Below are 15,841 nucleotides of genomic sequence, written 5' to 3'. Positions count from 1 at the left end.
GTAAGGTCTGATGGCCAGGGTGGACAGAAAAAACAAAAAAAAAACTCCAGACGGCTGGAGAAAAAAATAAAATCTGCAGGGATTCCAGACCAAGAGACTGCCCAGTCCCCTCTGGGGAATCTACCTAACATAAATGAAACAGTCCTCTTTGTATTTAGGGTTCTCATGGAAAGACTTGATGATGATGGTCACGTAGACTTCTGGCTTTCAGTCCATCAATGTTGGAGCATCATGATGCTTTGAGTAGGTGGAGGTGGCGCAGGCCACCACCACAAAGAAACCGGAAAAAAAAACTGAAGAGAGAGTTGGGGTCAGTACGGATTTTAGAGCCACTATGAATAGTTATTATGATGAATTGAACATACAGAGTATCAGTATTAAGTTAAAGTGAAATTATGAGAAGGCCATGTTAAAGTAATGTGTTTTCAGCAGTTTTTTAAAGTGCTCCACTGTATTAGCCTGGCGAATTCCTATTGGCAGGCTATTCCAGATTTTAGGTGCATAACAGCAGAAGGCCGCCTCACCACTTCTTTTAAGTTTAGCTTTCTAAGGAGACACTCATTTGAGGATCTAAGGTTACGATTTGGAATATAGGGTGTCAGACATTCCGATATATACAGTAAGATGGAGTGAGATTATTTAAGGCTTTATAAACCATAAGCAGAATTTTAATGTCAATCCTGAATGACACGGGTAACCAGTGTAGTGACATCAAAACTGGAGAGATGTGCTCGGATTTTCTTTTCCTAGTTAGGATTCTAGCAGCTGCATTCTGCACTCATTGCAAATGAGTATCCTATCCTATCCACACCATAATAGAACAATTTGAATCCACCTCCAATCCACCTGGTCTTACTCCTCTTCCATTTAGTCTCTTGCACGCACAATATATCAGCCTTCCTTCTCTCTATAATACTGCTGATTCTCTCCCCTTACCAGTCATACTGCCAACATTCAAAGTTCCTACCCTCAGTTCCACTCTTCTTTAACTTCCTCCTCTCCTCCTGCCTCCTGACACATCTCCCCCCTCTTCTTCTTCGGCCAACAGTAGCCCAAATAGAATTTATAGATGACTAATTAAGGAAAGGCTAAGGAAGTTGACCATTGGGGCATTGATGGAATGGCTGTTAAAATGAGAGATGCATCATAAGTGAAAAATAAATTAAAAATCAGTAATTGCAAGCCGTAATAGGCATCACAAACACTAATGTCTTGGCTATATTTTTAAATCAGTTTTATGGTATTATGATAAAAAATATATCAATTTATATCAAAAACATGAGTCTTTTGACTGGTACGGTATATGATTGCTTCCCAGCAACCATGTTAGAATAGACTATACAAATCCAAGTGTACACTTTCTCATAACAGAATACCATGAAATTTAAGTCTAATGTACTCACTGACATACAGTGCACCACACCAAACTATACCTCCATCCCTTTCCGAGCACATTCATACATTACTTCACATTCACTCACACAATTTACGGCAGACAATTAAAGAAAACCCCTGATGAAAAATGAAGAATGTTCATCACCAGAACTCTGGAGCTGTGAGGCAGCTGTTCTAACCAAACATTAGCAGTGAAATATTCAGAAGTACAAAATGGTTTCATGTCTTGGTTATGGATAACAAATTACAGTATATGCAGATAAGATGCAGGTTTACACCTGTAGCACCTGATGACTCTAACGCTCTGGGCTGTCGACCCAGTTTACAATTTGCAGTTCAGAATGTATGACTAGTAATTTCTTCAAACTACACAAGAAACAAAACAGAAATCTTAGTTGTTGGAAAACATGGGAATAGTGAAGGGTATAGAAATAAACAATCATATGGCTTTAAAAGTCAAGGTGGAAATAAAGAATGTAGGAGTTATGATGGACACTGACCTAAACTTCAAATCCAACATTGACCATATTATTAGGATTGTGTTTATTTTTATTTAAGGAACATCACAAAAGTTAGACCTCTTATAACATCACATGCTGTTGAGAGATTAATTAATTCTTTGTTTTCAGCCAACTATATTATTGGGATGCACTCCTAACTGGACTATCTAAGAAAGACATCCATCGGTTGCAGTTAGTTCAAAATGTAGAAGCAAGACTCTTAACCGGAAGAAGGAAATTTGAGCACATATCTCACCATCAGTTTTAGCATCATTACATTGGCTATCGGTGTCCTTTAGATTTAAATATAAAATACTATATATGCTTTTTATATGCTATGGTATATAAAACTCAAAATTATTAAATGCCTGTCCCCTTATATTCCCAGTCATAACCTCAGATCCTCAAAGACTAGTTTGATGATTATTACAAGAGCAAACATAAAAGAAATAGTTAGGTGGCCTTTTGCTGCTATGAACCAAAAATGTGAAATGCTTTACCAATTGAAATATGCCAGACTAACACTGTGGAACATTTCAAAAATCTTCTAAAAGCCCAATTTTTTAATTTACCATTTTCACAGCTGCATTTAGTTCCACTTCTAATAGATTATATATACTGCTCAAAAGAATTAAAGGAACACTTTTTAATCAGAGTATAGCATAAAGTCAATGAAACTTATGGGATATTAATCTGGTCAGTTAAGTAGCAGAGGGGGTTGTTAATCAGTTTCAGCTGCTGTGGTGTTAATGAAATTAACAACAGATGCACTAGAGGGGTAACAATGAGATGACCCCCAAAACAGGAATGGTTTAACAGGTGGAGGCCACTGACATTTTCCCCTCCTCATCTTTTCTGACTGTTTCTTCACTAGTTTTGCATTTGGCTACAGTCAGTGTCACTACTGGTAGTACTGGACCCTACAGAGGTTGCACAGGTAGTCCAACTTCTCCAGGATGGCACATCAATACGTGTCATTGCCAGAAGGTTTGCTGTGTCTCCCTGCACAGTCTCAAGGGCATGGAGGAGATTCTAGGAGACAAGCAGTTACTCTAGGAGAGCTGGAGAGGGCCATAGAAGGTCCATAACCCATCAGCAGGACTAGTATCTGCTCCTTTGGGCAAAGAGGAACAGGATGAGCACTGCCAGAGCCCTACAAAATGACTGGTGTGAATGTCTCTGACCAAACAACCAGAAAGACTTCATGAGGGTGACCCAAGGGCCCCATGTCCCCTAATGTGCCCTGAGCTCACTGCCCAGCAGCATGCAGCTCGATTGGCATTCGCCATAGAATACCAGAATTGGCAGATGCACCACTGGTGCCCTGTGCTTTTTACAGATGAGAGCAGGTTCACCCTGAGCACGTGACAGAAGTGAAAGGATCTGGAGAAGTCATGGAGAACATTATGCTGCCTGTAACATCATTCAGCATGAGCAGTTTGGTGGTGGGTTAATGATTGTCTGGGGAGGCATATCCATGGAGGGTCACACAGACCGCTACAGGCTTGACAAAGGCACCTTGGCTGCCATTAGGTATCAGGATGAAATCCTTGGACCCATTGTCAGACCCTATGCTGGTACAGTGGCTCCTGGTGCACGACAATTCCTGGCCTCGTGTGGTGAGAGTATGCAGGCAGTTCCTGGAGGATGAAGGAATTGATACCATTGACTGGCCACCACACTTTCCTGACCTAAATCCAATAGAACACCTCTGGGACATTATGTTTTGGCCCATCAAATGCCACCAGGTTGCACCTCAGACTGTCCAGGAGCTCAGTGATGCCCTGGTCCAGATCTGGGAGGAGATCCCCCACAACACCATCTGTCATCTCATTAGAAGCATGCACCAATGTTGCCAGGCATGTATACAAGAACACAGGGGCCATACAAAGTGCTGCGTATAATTTTGAGTTGCTGCAATTAAATTTTGGCAAAATGGACTAGCCTGCCACATAATTTTTTCACTCTGATTTTTGGGGCGTCTTTGAATTCAGGGCTCTGTAGGTTGATCATTTTCATTTCCATCAAACGATGTGGCATCCTTTCGTTCCTAACACATTACCCAGTCTATATCAGTATAGATATCCAGGAGGATTTCTTTTTCCCATTGAGATCTGATGTGTTTTCAAAGTGTTCCTTTAATTTTTTTGAGCAGTTTATATACATATGTAAATATCACATACTTCTTGCATTTACAAACAAGATTAAACTCTACTTTTCTGTTTTCATTTCTGGTTTTCAAAAAGTCACCACCATCTGATCAAAGTACTTTGCAGCCACATACGATTTTAGGATGAATGCCCCAACTATTGACAAGACCCATTCATCAAATCTTTTAGAATGAAGCATTAAACCAGTAGGAAGGAGTTAAGCATAAGCAGGTAGAATTCCCAGTAGGGACTGGGCAGTCTTTTGGCTTTAAAACCACAGATTGTTTTTCTCCACTATCTTATAAGCTGGAGTTTTCTGGGTTTTTTCCCATCCTCCCTGGCCATCTGACCATAGCATTGGATTTATGTTTATAATCATAAGACTTAAAAACAATTTCATAATTAAGGACTCTGTCTATTACTTGTATATATGTATTATTTAAGAGTGTATTTATGTATTCTTATGTACTGTTTTTGTTATTTCATTTAAATCATTCATATATTTATTTCTAATTTGTTATTTTTCTTGGAATTTTTTCTTTGACAACTTGTAAAACACTATATGCCTTATATAAAATTATTGCTATAGAAATAAATGTTATATCGTGCACTGACTTATTTTTGTTACAAACACATATACACAATAAAACCATTTTAAAGACAAATTAATGATTTTAAGTGTATTAAAGTTGAAAACTGAAATATGTCACGCAGGTCGGTCATAAAAATTTAGATCCCCTCAGCAATAAGTGCTCACCCGAGAAAGAAATTATCCGATGGACATAATTGCCTTACAGCTGGCCTCTGCCTTTGTCAAGTCAAGGTTATATTTTATGGATAGACTTAAGTGGGTTTAGGAATCATTGGTCACCCACAGAATCTTAATTAAAAGGTATGAATCTGAAGACTAGAGAACATTCAAAGGAAGTCAGAGATGTGATAAGAATACTTAGATTGCAAAAGGATACAAAACTACATCAAAGCGTAGTAATCTTCCTCCAAGCGTTGTTGGCTCACTAATCAAGAAATGCAAGCTGCTTTATGCCCCCTAGATACTACCTAGAAAAGGACCCCAATCAAAATTCAGCATCCGGATAAGAAGAGTGTGAGGAAAACCACTGAGAGACGAAGAATCGCCTTGCAAGACCTGCAGAGTAAACTGCATAAGACTGGAGGGTCACAGCTCTGCAGCACACGCAGGCGCGGGTACTGGGATACTGGGGGACTGCATCCAAAACTCGCGATCAGTACTCTCATAAGAAGTAGGAAATAATTGAACGGCGATTTAAAACTAAGACCGGCGAAAGGCATTGGTTAAATCAGAGTTAATGTGAGATAATGATGCTTTCGGCAATTTCCTTAAAAATTGTGTACTTCTGAGCCTCACCCTACATCGGCTTTGTTATTCATCACATAATTAGCATGCTAAAAAGAGTACTTGGGTAAAATTTTATTGAAAATAAATACTAGTCATGCACGCATCTACTAAATCATATGCACTTGATTGTCTTAGCGGCCGGAGACTGCATCTATACAGTATGGGCACCTGTCGAAGTCCATTTGCAGCCCTAGACGGGGTTAACGGACGTTGCCCCTCCATGTCCACAGCGCGTAGACGGTACTATTAGATTTGGACGATGTGTGGGTAGGAGGTGTTGGTTGATCTCCTCATTGTCCTGATTGCGAGCCCCTGCAATAGCGCGGACGGCGACTCTTTGTACATATAAACACGGACTCTAACGGAGTGCACCGATTGGTGGACGGTGTATGAGCACTTTTACTTTCCTAAATGACGCCCACTTCACCAGAGTTCTACGACCTGGGGATCCACTCGGTGTCCGAAGCACGCGCCCCTTAACTTTCGTAAATGGCACCCCTCAGATGACAGGCACCGCCAATGTCGCATAATGGATTTATATATATTCATAAAGTAAAATAAGATCAATTATAATAAACAAAGTCGAAACCACCGATCAAAAACACCGAGTCACCTTCCCAACGCTCATGGCAGACCAAGCACCTGTAAAACATGAAATACGGAGAAACATTGGGACGCTACCACAGTCACTCGCATAACTACCGTGTGGTACGGTGTTTTATTTTATCATCCATTCACTCATTTTCTAAACAGTATATGAAATTCAAGGTTACGGGGAGCCGAAGCTTACAACGTCAGTAGTATAGGTACAAAAACCGACCCAGACCTAGTAGGCTATGTTCTTAAAAAATAAAAGTGCTATAGTGGAACAACTGTTAGTGCCATGAGAACCATCCACATGAAAAGTTCCAAAATGATCCTTTATTTAGATCAATAACAGTCTCCATACATAACTATTAACAGATAAATAGCACTTTTAGAAAACACCAATGGTTCCCAGAGTTTAAAAGAAGCCTTCCCGTACACAATAACACGACTAAGTTAAGTTTTATTTAACATGTTCGTATCACGGTAGGTAGCCTATAAACATTTATTTTTCCACATATTATGAAAATTTTCAAAGCCTAAAGAACCAATTTAATACACAAAGAACTCGTCCAATAATGAAATGGTTCTATGTCAAGCAATATGGAACCACATAACCCAGTAAAGTGCTATGTTATATCCTTTATTTTTAAGAGTATAGCAGGTCAGTTTCTCTTACTGGGCCACAGTCACGCACTCAACTACGCAGATTCATCCTGAGCCAGTTAACCTACACGGCTTTGGGAAGAAACCCCACCGCGATAAAAGGGGGTGGGCATGCAAACGCATACAGACAATGTCTGAGCCGGGATTCGAATCCAGGACAATTACACTTCATTATGATGATGATGATGAGGATGACGATGAAGTCAGTAGACGGAATGGGAGAGCATTGAGTCCCTGGAAAGGGTGTGTGGCCCTCCCGATTTCTTTGCAAAAAGACGAAGGTCCAAGTTTTTAGAGTCCAGGTACTTCCTGTCTCGCTATATGGTTTCGAGAGACGCACGCTAAGTGACCTGAGACGAAGACTGGACTCCTTCGGTGCTGTGTCTCTTGGGAGAATCCTTTGGTACCGCTGGTTTGACTTTGTATCGAATGAGCGGTTGCTCACAAAGTCCCAAAAGAGGCAAGTTACCTGCATTGTCAGGGAGCGTAAGTTACGTCACTACGGCCAGGTGGCGCGATTCCCCGAGTGCGATCCGGAATGGCTGGACCAGGGCAAGGGGACGCCCACGTAACACCTGGCAGAGGCAGATCGATGGTCATTTCCGGAGGGTGGGACTGGAGCGCGTGTCTGCCTGGGGGTTTGCCAACCAGGATTCCGAGCTGGTTCGTCTTGTGGAGGGTGAGGCATCTCGCTTTACCCGTGCATGCTCCCCAACCCAACCTGATCTGATGACAATTATTATTATTGTTTTTATTATTATTATTGTTGTTGCGACTAATGAAGCGAGATTATCAGCATTGTAACTGCAACGTGACGATCCACAGACGTCGTTTTTATTGAAACACTGTAAGAGTAACACAACGATTAACCCTCCCTTAAACCCTACCGTTTAGGGTCGCAAGGCACTCCTTTTAAATGAAAAGCAATGCCGTATTTCTGAATCTTTATATATATATATATATATATATATATATATATATATATATATATATATATATATATATATATATATATATATATATATATATATATATATATATACATGCAGCGCTCTATAGCTGTTGACGACTTTCTTAAACCTGTTGGTCTCCGTACTCTCGCATTGCCTCCTCCTTGTCTTTATCTCTCTTTTTCTCTTCTTGTTCACTTTTTCCCAGACACTCTTCTTCGCAGTCTGCCTCTCTTTCTCTCTTTTTTGTATGCACCTTCTCCTCTACGGTGATTTGACGCCACACTTCTTATAAGAGATGTATACTAGCCAACAGGCAGGCAATTAATAATAACAACTGTTATTATTATTGTTATTATTATTATTATTATTACCAAACAAACGTGCAGAATAACTACAACCATTGGGGGCTGCGCACTGCTTTTACGTGTGTCTATAAACTGGTCTTGCTTTGTAATTCCACTAGTTGTTGAAGCCAAACCATGCACAACACATACACGTCATGTTAAACTTACACAAGGTTTACAATATAAATATAGATCAGAGCTAGAGATACTGTACTTCATTTTTTAACAACATTTTAGAATCTTTAAAGGTTCTAAATACTTTTGAAGGAGAGGTATAGTATCGCACACGGGCGATGTCTGTGTAGAATTTGCGCGTTCTCTTCGTGTGTGTGTGAGTTCTGATTTCCCTCCCACAATCCCAAAGATGGGCGAGTTACGATTAGTGAGGATTTTAAATCGTCTGCTTATGAATGTGTAAGTGGGCATTGCCTTGGACTGGGTGGTCTTGCGCACGATACACCCGTGATTAGCTGCATCTCTCCCTGATAATGAATTTACTTAAAGGTATGGATAATATTAAGCCTTACCTTTTCAAGGTACTCGTGTTCACCCACGTCCTCGCGTCCAGTGCTGGTGTGAGTAACTGGTACATATGCAGCGTGCAGTGCCAACCACGTCTTGATCAGTGTTAGGCGGGGACAGTCTTAAATGGAATTAAAAGACAGAACATCCAACAATGAAAACATACAAAGAGAAGTGACTTGAAGTGATTCAGCCCTTTTAAAATCCCACAGCTGTTAGTTTGTCAACAAGAATATAGTTCCCAGTTGATGTAACTTTTATATCGGAGTTCGGCTGTGCTGCTCTCATTTAAATATATCTTAAAGCAATGATGTATTGTTTTAATTAAAATGATTTAAACCTTTAACTTGTTAACTTTCTCATTGACTATATTCAAGTTTCAGACTAGGATTCGCAGGATGAACCACCTCTCACAAGTAATGTACAACCCAGCTTTCTTTCGTTCAATCTACATAGCCAACTATACCTTAAAACTCTTTAAACCTTTCAATTGATAGGGTTTTGACCTCCAATACTGACTTTGCCTTTGCCGAGCACTGAGCCGTATGTGTTAAGTCTTTTTGGAATTATAAATGTCAGAGAAGCACATTAATGTGTTTCATGTGTAAATCTACAGGGGCCTCATAGCTTCACAGTTCCCGGTCCGAATATTCTGCACATTCTCCTCGTGTCTTTGCAGGGTTTATTCAGGTACTTCGATGTTCAATCACATCTTGTAGATCTGCATTTCAGGATATTTGGTGATTGTACATTGTCAGATTCATCCATCTATTATCTAACCCACTATAACTACAGGGTCAGATACATCTCATAAAAAAATTAATTTCACACAGTAAAAAGCACTTGCTCTTAAGTCCACTGCAAAAACCTTCAGAGGCACGGCGACGCAAATTACTGAACGCAGCAAGCCTTCTCAGTTAAAAATAAATATAAAACACTATAATTGAATCGCTAGTGCAGACTGATTGAAATGCTGGTGATTAGATAATGGAGTCTTGGTCACAGGTCAAGCAGATGATTATATGGGGCTTAACAGTTTAATAGCCCTGGGGCAGAAACATTTGAAAGTCTGATGGCACGGCATTAAATGCTATGATATCGCTTGCCGGCTCGCAGTGGGGAAAAACGGTTTGTTGCTGGGATCTGTCGCAACTGAAGTTTTAAGAGAAGTCTCCTGTCGTAATTGTGGTGCATGGATAGATAGATGCTTTGCTCTAGTTACTAACTGGACTGTTTTATCCACCATCTTTAGGGCTCGGCTGCATGCCACGGGGCAGTTTCCATATACGAGGTTGTGATGTAGCTAGTTAGTATGCATTCCGTTGTGCATCTAAAGAAGTTACATGGGGTGGGAGTGCAGGGGATTGGCACATTGGATTTCGCAGCCTTGTCAGATGGTGAAGGCGGCGCACTGTAAAACGGATGAAGGACCCTGATGGGTGCTAAGTGACTTGGACCACACGAAATTAAAGGTACTCGGTCTTTTCGCAGTAAACCTGCGACGACAGGATAAAATTACATCTGGTCATCTGCATCCAAGTGGAAACTACAAAAATGGAAACGTGCGCGGACAACTAGAGGCTCCATAAGTGTGTGGGATCCAGACTTCTACAAAGATAACCCACTGATACAGTAACAAAAACCAACGTAACACTACAAGGTAACAGCCCTAACCACAGTGCCACTTGCGAAAAAACAGAGCACAATAACTCGTGCTTTTACCTGGATACAGTTTTGCCAAAATGTCTTGAATATAATGCTCCGGTGTTCACAGGATGAGAATAAACAAAAGCCATCTAATTTAAGTTTTAATTTAGCTATTTACAATAGGGGCTGGTATTTGATTGATAAATCGTTTGTAATAAAGTAAAAACCACAAGTGCAAAAACACATCACTACTTTTATGCAGTTCCCTTTGCGGCGGAATGTGCAAGAAAGCGAGCGAGAAACTAAGTGTAGTGGTCAAAGAGCTTTTTTATTCTCACTATGGAGATGAGTAAACTGCTTAGCTAGTGCTGAGCATATTTTACATACACAAAGTTTCCGTGCAACAGAGCATATGGGAGCAAATCACGACCGATTAAAGTTTCTATTGTAGAGGCTGCTGCATCAATCAATCTATTACTGGAAATAGCATCTCCTATCATTCCGGCGCACTGCGAAACATGAAGAACATAGCACTTCATGTTCTCCTTTACCACAACGTACACTGCTCATTCATTCTTTTTCAGGTGTCCCCAGAAGGACGTTCAGTTGCTTTTTTGCTTTCAACCGTTCCAAACTGCTTGACTGCTCAATCAGTGTAATGTACTATACGTTACGCTAATCACTTTTAAATAAGTCTCTCAGATTAAAAAAAAAACGCGGAAATAATGACTTGCTGTAGATTTCTTTGCAAAAATTCGTCTCCGTAGGAAAGGATGTGGCGAGACCGCGCGTTTTCGTTTCCACCAATTAGTAGGTGAGTGACGTAAGGTAACTAACTATACGTGAAGTTCTGGGTTGAGACAATGGGGCATTCCAGGTATGGTGGTCACACTTCCTATACTTGTCTGTACATCGTAGCATTAGCACATCGTAATACAACCAATTAGTTATGATCTGAAAGCTTCAAGGCTTCGGTTAAAAAATATGTTTTGAATTAAATGGAAAAAGAAGCACATTCCGACACATTCTGACAACTAGACCCAGTAATGGGTTGGTTGTCATTGAGTGTGGATAGAGTGTACGTACGATTTTGTTTTTTGGTAAAAAGAAAAAAAAAACACATAAAATATATTTTGTTTTTCGAGTTTTAAAGACAATTGTCTTAAATGTGTGAAACTACACTGCGATGAGCTGAACTGAGGAATGATGACTTGAACAGCTACTAATACAGTTAATCAGTGCAATTGTGCAAATTAATCACTTTAATGGTGTGCCAAACCAGGGCAAAAGGAACCCTTTAATTAGATATGCAGCCATGGAGAAAATGTATGAATTTTTTACTTTTCCAACATACATACACATCTTTTCATTGTTTGAGATATTTGCCGGCTTTTTAGCATGTTGTTGATAAATGTGTTCTGTGACTTTTCAGTTAAGTAAAGTAGGCGCCTTGAGCAAGAGCAGCGTTTGGGGGTGGCAAGTGGGGCGACTGCCCCAGGCCCCGATATTGAGGTCAGCATTCGTTCGAGTGGATTTGTCAAGTTATATTCTTCAGTATATACAGTATATATATATATATATATATATATATATATATATATATATATATATATATATATATATTGTAAGATGCTTCTAAGAGGAACCTTTTAAAATCCCTCTTTAAGGTCAAATTCTGTACATGTATGTCTTTGAAATATTCCATAGTCCATCTTTATCACCTGAAAAAGGTCGCCAGTATAAACCCTTCCTAAAATAGGTATAACACATTAGTCAGTGGGTTGGCTTCTCCTATGTATAGAGAGCGACACTGAATCCAGATTAGACTACGAAGATGTCACCAACAACTCTTCCAATCAGAAGGTAAGTGGATTTTCGTCTCTGAACTTGGAAACCGGTAAGAGATTTCATGATGATACCTATATGTTAATTTCACAATTCCTGTCAAAACACTGAAACTCACATTTTATTTGTAGGCCATAAACATGTCAGAATATTAATGCACAAAAGACATGCATTGCTAATGATAACTGGCTGACATGACATTAATGTGAGTTATGACTATGCCGTCGTGCATCAGTGACGTGCAGTGAAGTTCATGGCCGGTGAGGCACTGACTCCTTCAGAGTCAGATTTACAAATACTGTATATGAACCCCAATGAGTAGCTTATTCATTATTTAGTTGGCAGCATGCACATTGACTACTGGTTATGTTTCATATCTCATCAGCATTCTTTACACACACATAGGTAAAGTATATATTTGGCTAAGAAAGAATGTTACAATAATAGCGGCGTGAGAGAGCGCATTTACTCTGCACCCTCCAAGTGTTCTAAATTTGCCATTGCAATTCCAAAATTCATACTCATTCAATACAAACGAATGTACAGTGTGTTGTACAAAAAAAAAGGATTTCAGTTCTGAAATATTTAGTTCTTTTTTTAAGCTTTTATGTTTTAATCAATTTTAATACCGACTGTTCAACAAAAGGATAACAAGAAAAACAGAAGAATATTCTGATATCGCTAACTTATTGGCACCGAGAGCCTCTGCGTAGAACAGCAGCAACAAGCATCTGTTGGGCTCACAAGCGCCCCCTTCGCTGCGGCACGGTACTGTCTGCCTTACCTTGTGCCTTTTCACTGCGATTTTATGTCAGAGCAGCAAGACTAAATATGTCACACATATTCATTAAAGATAACAACCAGACTGTGGAAAGTCAGGGTGTATAATAAACATGTCTGCAAACATTACAGTCATAGTAAAAAGTATGTGAACCCCTAGGAATTATCTATATTTAATACTAATTCTCATATAAAACATGGTCATATCTTCGTGTCAGTCACAATAATGAACAAACACAGTCTCCTATAACTAAAGATACACAGATTTTCAGAGAACTTTTGACCATATTGAATTAATCATTCAAACTGTGAAACTGAAGGTTGAAAAAAGTAAGTGAACCCTAAGCTAATGACTTTTTAAAAAGCTCATTGCAGTCCGAATGTAGCACACCTGGAGTCCATTTAATGAAACAAGTTTGGAGGTGTGGCCTAGAATTACTTTGATTGATAAAAAACACTATAAAGTTTGAGTTTGAGCTATTGACAAGAAGCATATCCAGATGGGAATCATGCCTCGTATACAAAAGAGCTGTCTGAAGAGCAACGATCGAGAAATGTTAATCTACATAAGGCTGGAAAGGGTTACAAAGTCATCTCAAAGATTTTAGATATTCATCAGTCTACTGTTAGGCAAGTTGTCTATAAATGGAGAGAATTTGGTATTGTGACTACTTTGCCTAGAATTGGGCGCTCCACCAAAATGACCCCAACAGCACATTGCAAAGTCAGCAATGAGTTAAAGAAGAACCCTAGAGTGACAGGAAAGGACTTGAAGACGTCATTAGAACTGATTAACATCTCTGTTCATGAGTCAACTATACACAAAACATTGAACAAGAAAGGAGTCCATGGCAGGACACCAAGAAGGAAGCCACTGCTATCAAAAAGGAATAGTGCTGAATGCCTAAAGTTTACGAAAGAACACATGGACAGTCCACAACGGTACTGGGAAAATCTTTTGTGGAGTGATGAAACCAAAAGTTTACTATTTGGGAGGAACAAGCAGAACTTCATTTGGCATAAAAAGGGCACTGCATATCAACATCAAAACATCATCCCTACAGTAAAGTATGGTGGAGGTAACATCATGATTTGGGCCTGCTTTGCTGCATGACAGCTTGCCATCATTGAGGGGAAAACGAATTCACAAGTTCTCCAGGATAATGTGAGGATGTCTGTCCATCAACTTAAGCTCAGTAGAGGCTGGGTGATGCAACAGGACAATGACCTCAAACATTACAGCAAATCCACAGCATAATGGCTTCAAAAGAACAAACTCTGCCTTTTGGAGTGGCCCAGTCAGAGCCCAGATCTCAATCCTATTGAGATGCTGTGGAATGGCTTGAAGAGAGCCATACACAGAAGACACCCAAAGAATATGGAAGAGTTAAGGCAGTTTTGCAGGGAAGAATGGGCTAAAATTCACCCGCATGATGTGCAGGTTTGATCTGCAGTTACAGGAAGCGCCTGTTTGAGGTCATTGCTGCCAAAGGAAGGTCAACCAGTTATTAAATCCCTAGGTTCACTTACTTTTTCCACTACCACTGTGAACGTTGAATGCATTTGTAAAATAAAGACATGAAAGAGTAGATTTTTTTGTGTGTCATTGTCTTAAGCTCATTGTGTATATCAGTACCTGTGACTTAGATGAAGATCAGATCACTTTTTATGACCAATTCATGCAGTAAACCAGATAATTCCAAAGGGTTCACATACTTTGACTGTATATTGGCGACATGCAGAGAGACAGCAACAGGCATGCGCCAATTGCATGCATCAAAGCAGTGTGTGAGGGAGAGCAGAGTCTGAGGTGAGGCTCATCTAATCGCTGTCTCACCTGCCTCCCCCTGACCACTCGTCCCTGTCCCGCATATCAAGACTCAGAGTATACAGTACTTGTAATTTGGGTACTTTTCTAGAAGAGGCCCTGCTAATTTCCGCATGACACCCCATTGCATTTCGCACTGTTGTAGTATTCTAATTAATTATGAATTGTGCTTTTTTAATAGATTATATCGTTATATTTTGATAAAGTCCGCGTGTTATCTTGCAAAAATTTAACAGAATACTGTAATGAGAAAATTTGGAGTATGTTAACATTATTTTTATTAAATTCGTGCACAAGTTCCTACAGTGCACACATACCGGTAACAGTGTTTGACATAAGTGGCCCCGCGAGGTGTTGGTCAGCCCTAGATCCCGCACACCCATAAGGTCGCCTCTGGTCATGAGGTACGGCTAATCATGATGCCAGAGAGTGGGAACGTGTTACATGTTAATTAGCACAGGCAAGTAAAAAATTCACTTTACTCTGTACATGAAACAATAGTGACCCTATAGGCCTATCTCACCAATTCTTTTTAGAAGGTTTCCAACTCTTGCTTGCTGATGGTGTTTCACATTGAACACATCATATACTGCTAAAGGACATTTTAATGCTCAAAATAGGAACTGATAGTGTGCTTTACTTAATCACTTACACATAAGCCACACATACTCATTTAGTCATACATTGCATGTCAGAACAGAAAAATTGTTCTCACTGGCATTATACTGGAGTTTTTCTCTGGGTTTCTTCTACAAGGTTTCAGGAACTGGGGGTAAAATAAGCAAGTGGTATAAGAACAGGAGTAAGGATTGCATCAGGTAAGCTGATTTATATTTTCTACTAAATAAAATGTAATTCTCAATTTTGATTTTGTGTTTCTTATGTAGCTTGTTTCATATTGTACAAAGATTAAGTAAGAATTTCTCCTACTCTGTATATATGATAATACTACTACTTCATTCCAGCATTTTCAGGCAGCAAAGTAGTGCTTGTTATTGGCTTCTTGTAACAGAATATTTTCAGAGGAATAATAGAATCCAATACTCTTGTCAAAAATAACATTTAAATATAATAGAAAATCAAACTGATTTTGAACATATAAAAACTAGGAATGTAACAATGACTGGTTTGTGTCACTGCATAACTAGGTTCTCCTCAGAATATAGTTACTGTGAGCAAATAATTTGGGACACTATAATAATAGGGTTGCCCAGTGGTAACTCTGCTGTCTCACAGTAAGGAGACTAG

The 15,841-nt window shown here is 39.6% G+C and overlaps 1 long non-coding RNA gene across 1 annotated transcript in view; it reads right to left on the bottom strand.

Moving 5' to 3' along the window:
* The window catches only part of LOC120539603, a 34,251-nt gene that overhangs the window by 7,530 nt on the left and 10,880 nt on the right, over positions 1 to 15,841 (bottom strand). The window contains exon 2 of the long non-coding RNA XR_005635634.1: positions 8,499 to 8,614. This is a non-coding gene — a long non-coding RNA (uncharacterized LOC120539603). The remainder of the gene's footprint in view (positions 1 to 8,498; positions 8,615 to 15,841) is intronic.

The sequence above is a fragment of the Polypterus senegalus genome, chromosome 11 (assembly GCF_016835505.1).
Source record: "Polypterus senegalus isolate Bchr_013 chromosome 11, ASM1683550v1, whole genome shotgun sequence".
In the NCBI taxonomy this organism is placed as follows: Eukaryota; Metazoa; Chordata; class Cladistia; order Polypteriformes; family Polypteridae; genus Polypterus; species Polypterus senegalus.
The sequence above is the reverse complement of the archived record's forward strand: the minus strand, read 5'-3'. Positions and strand labels throughout refer to the sequence as shown.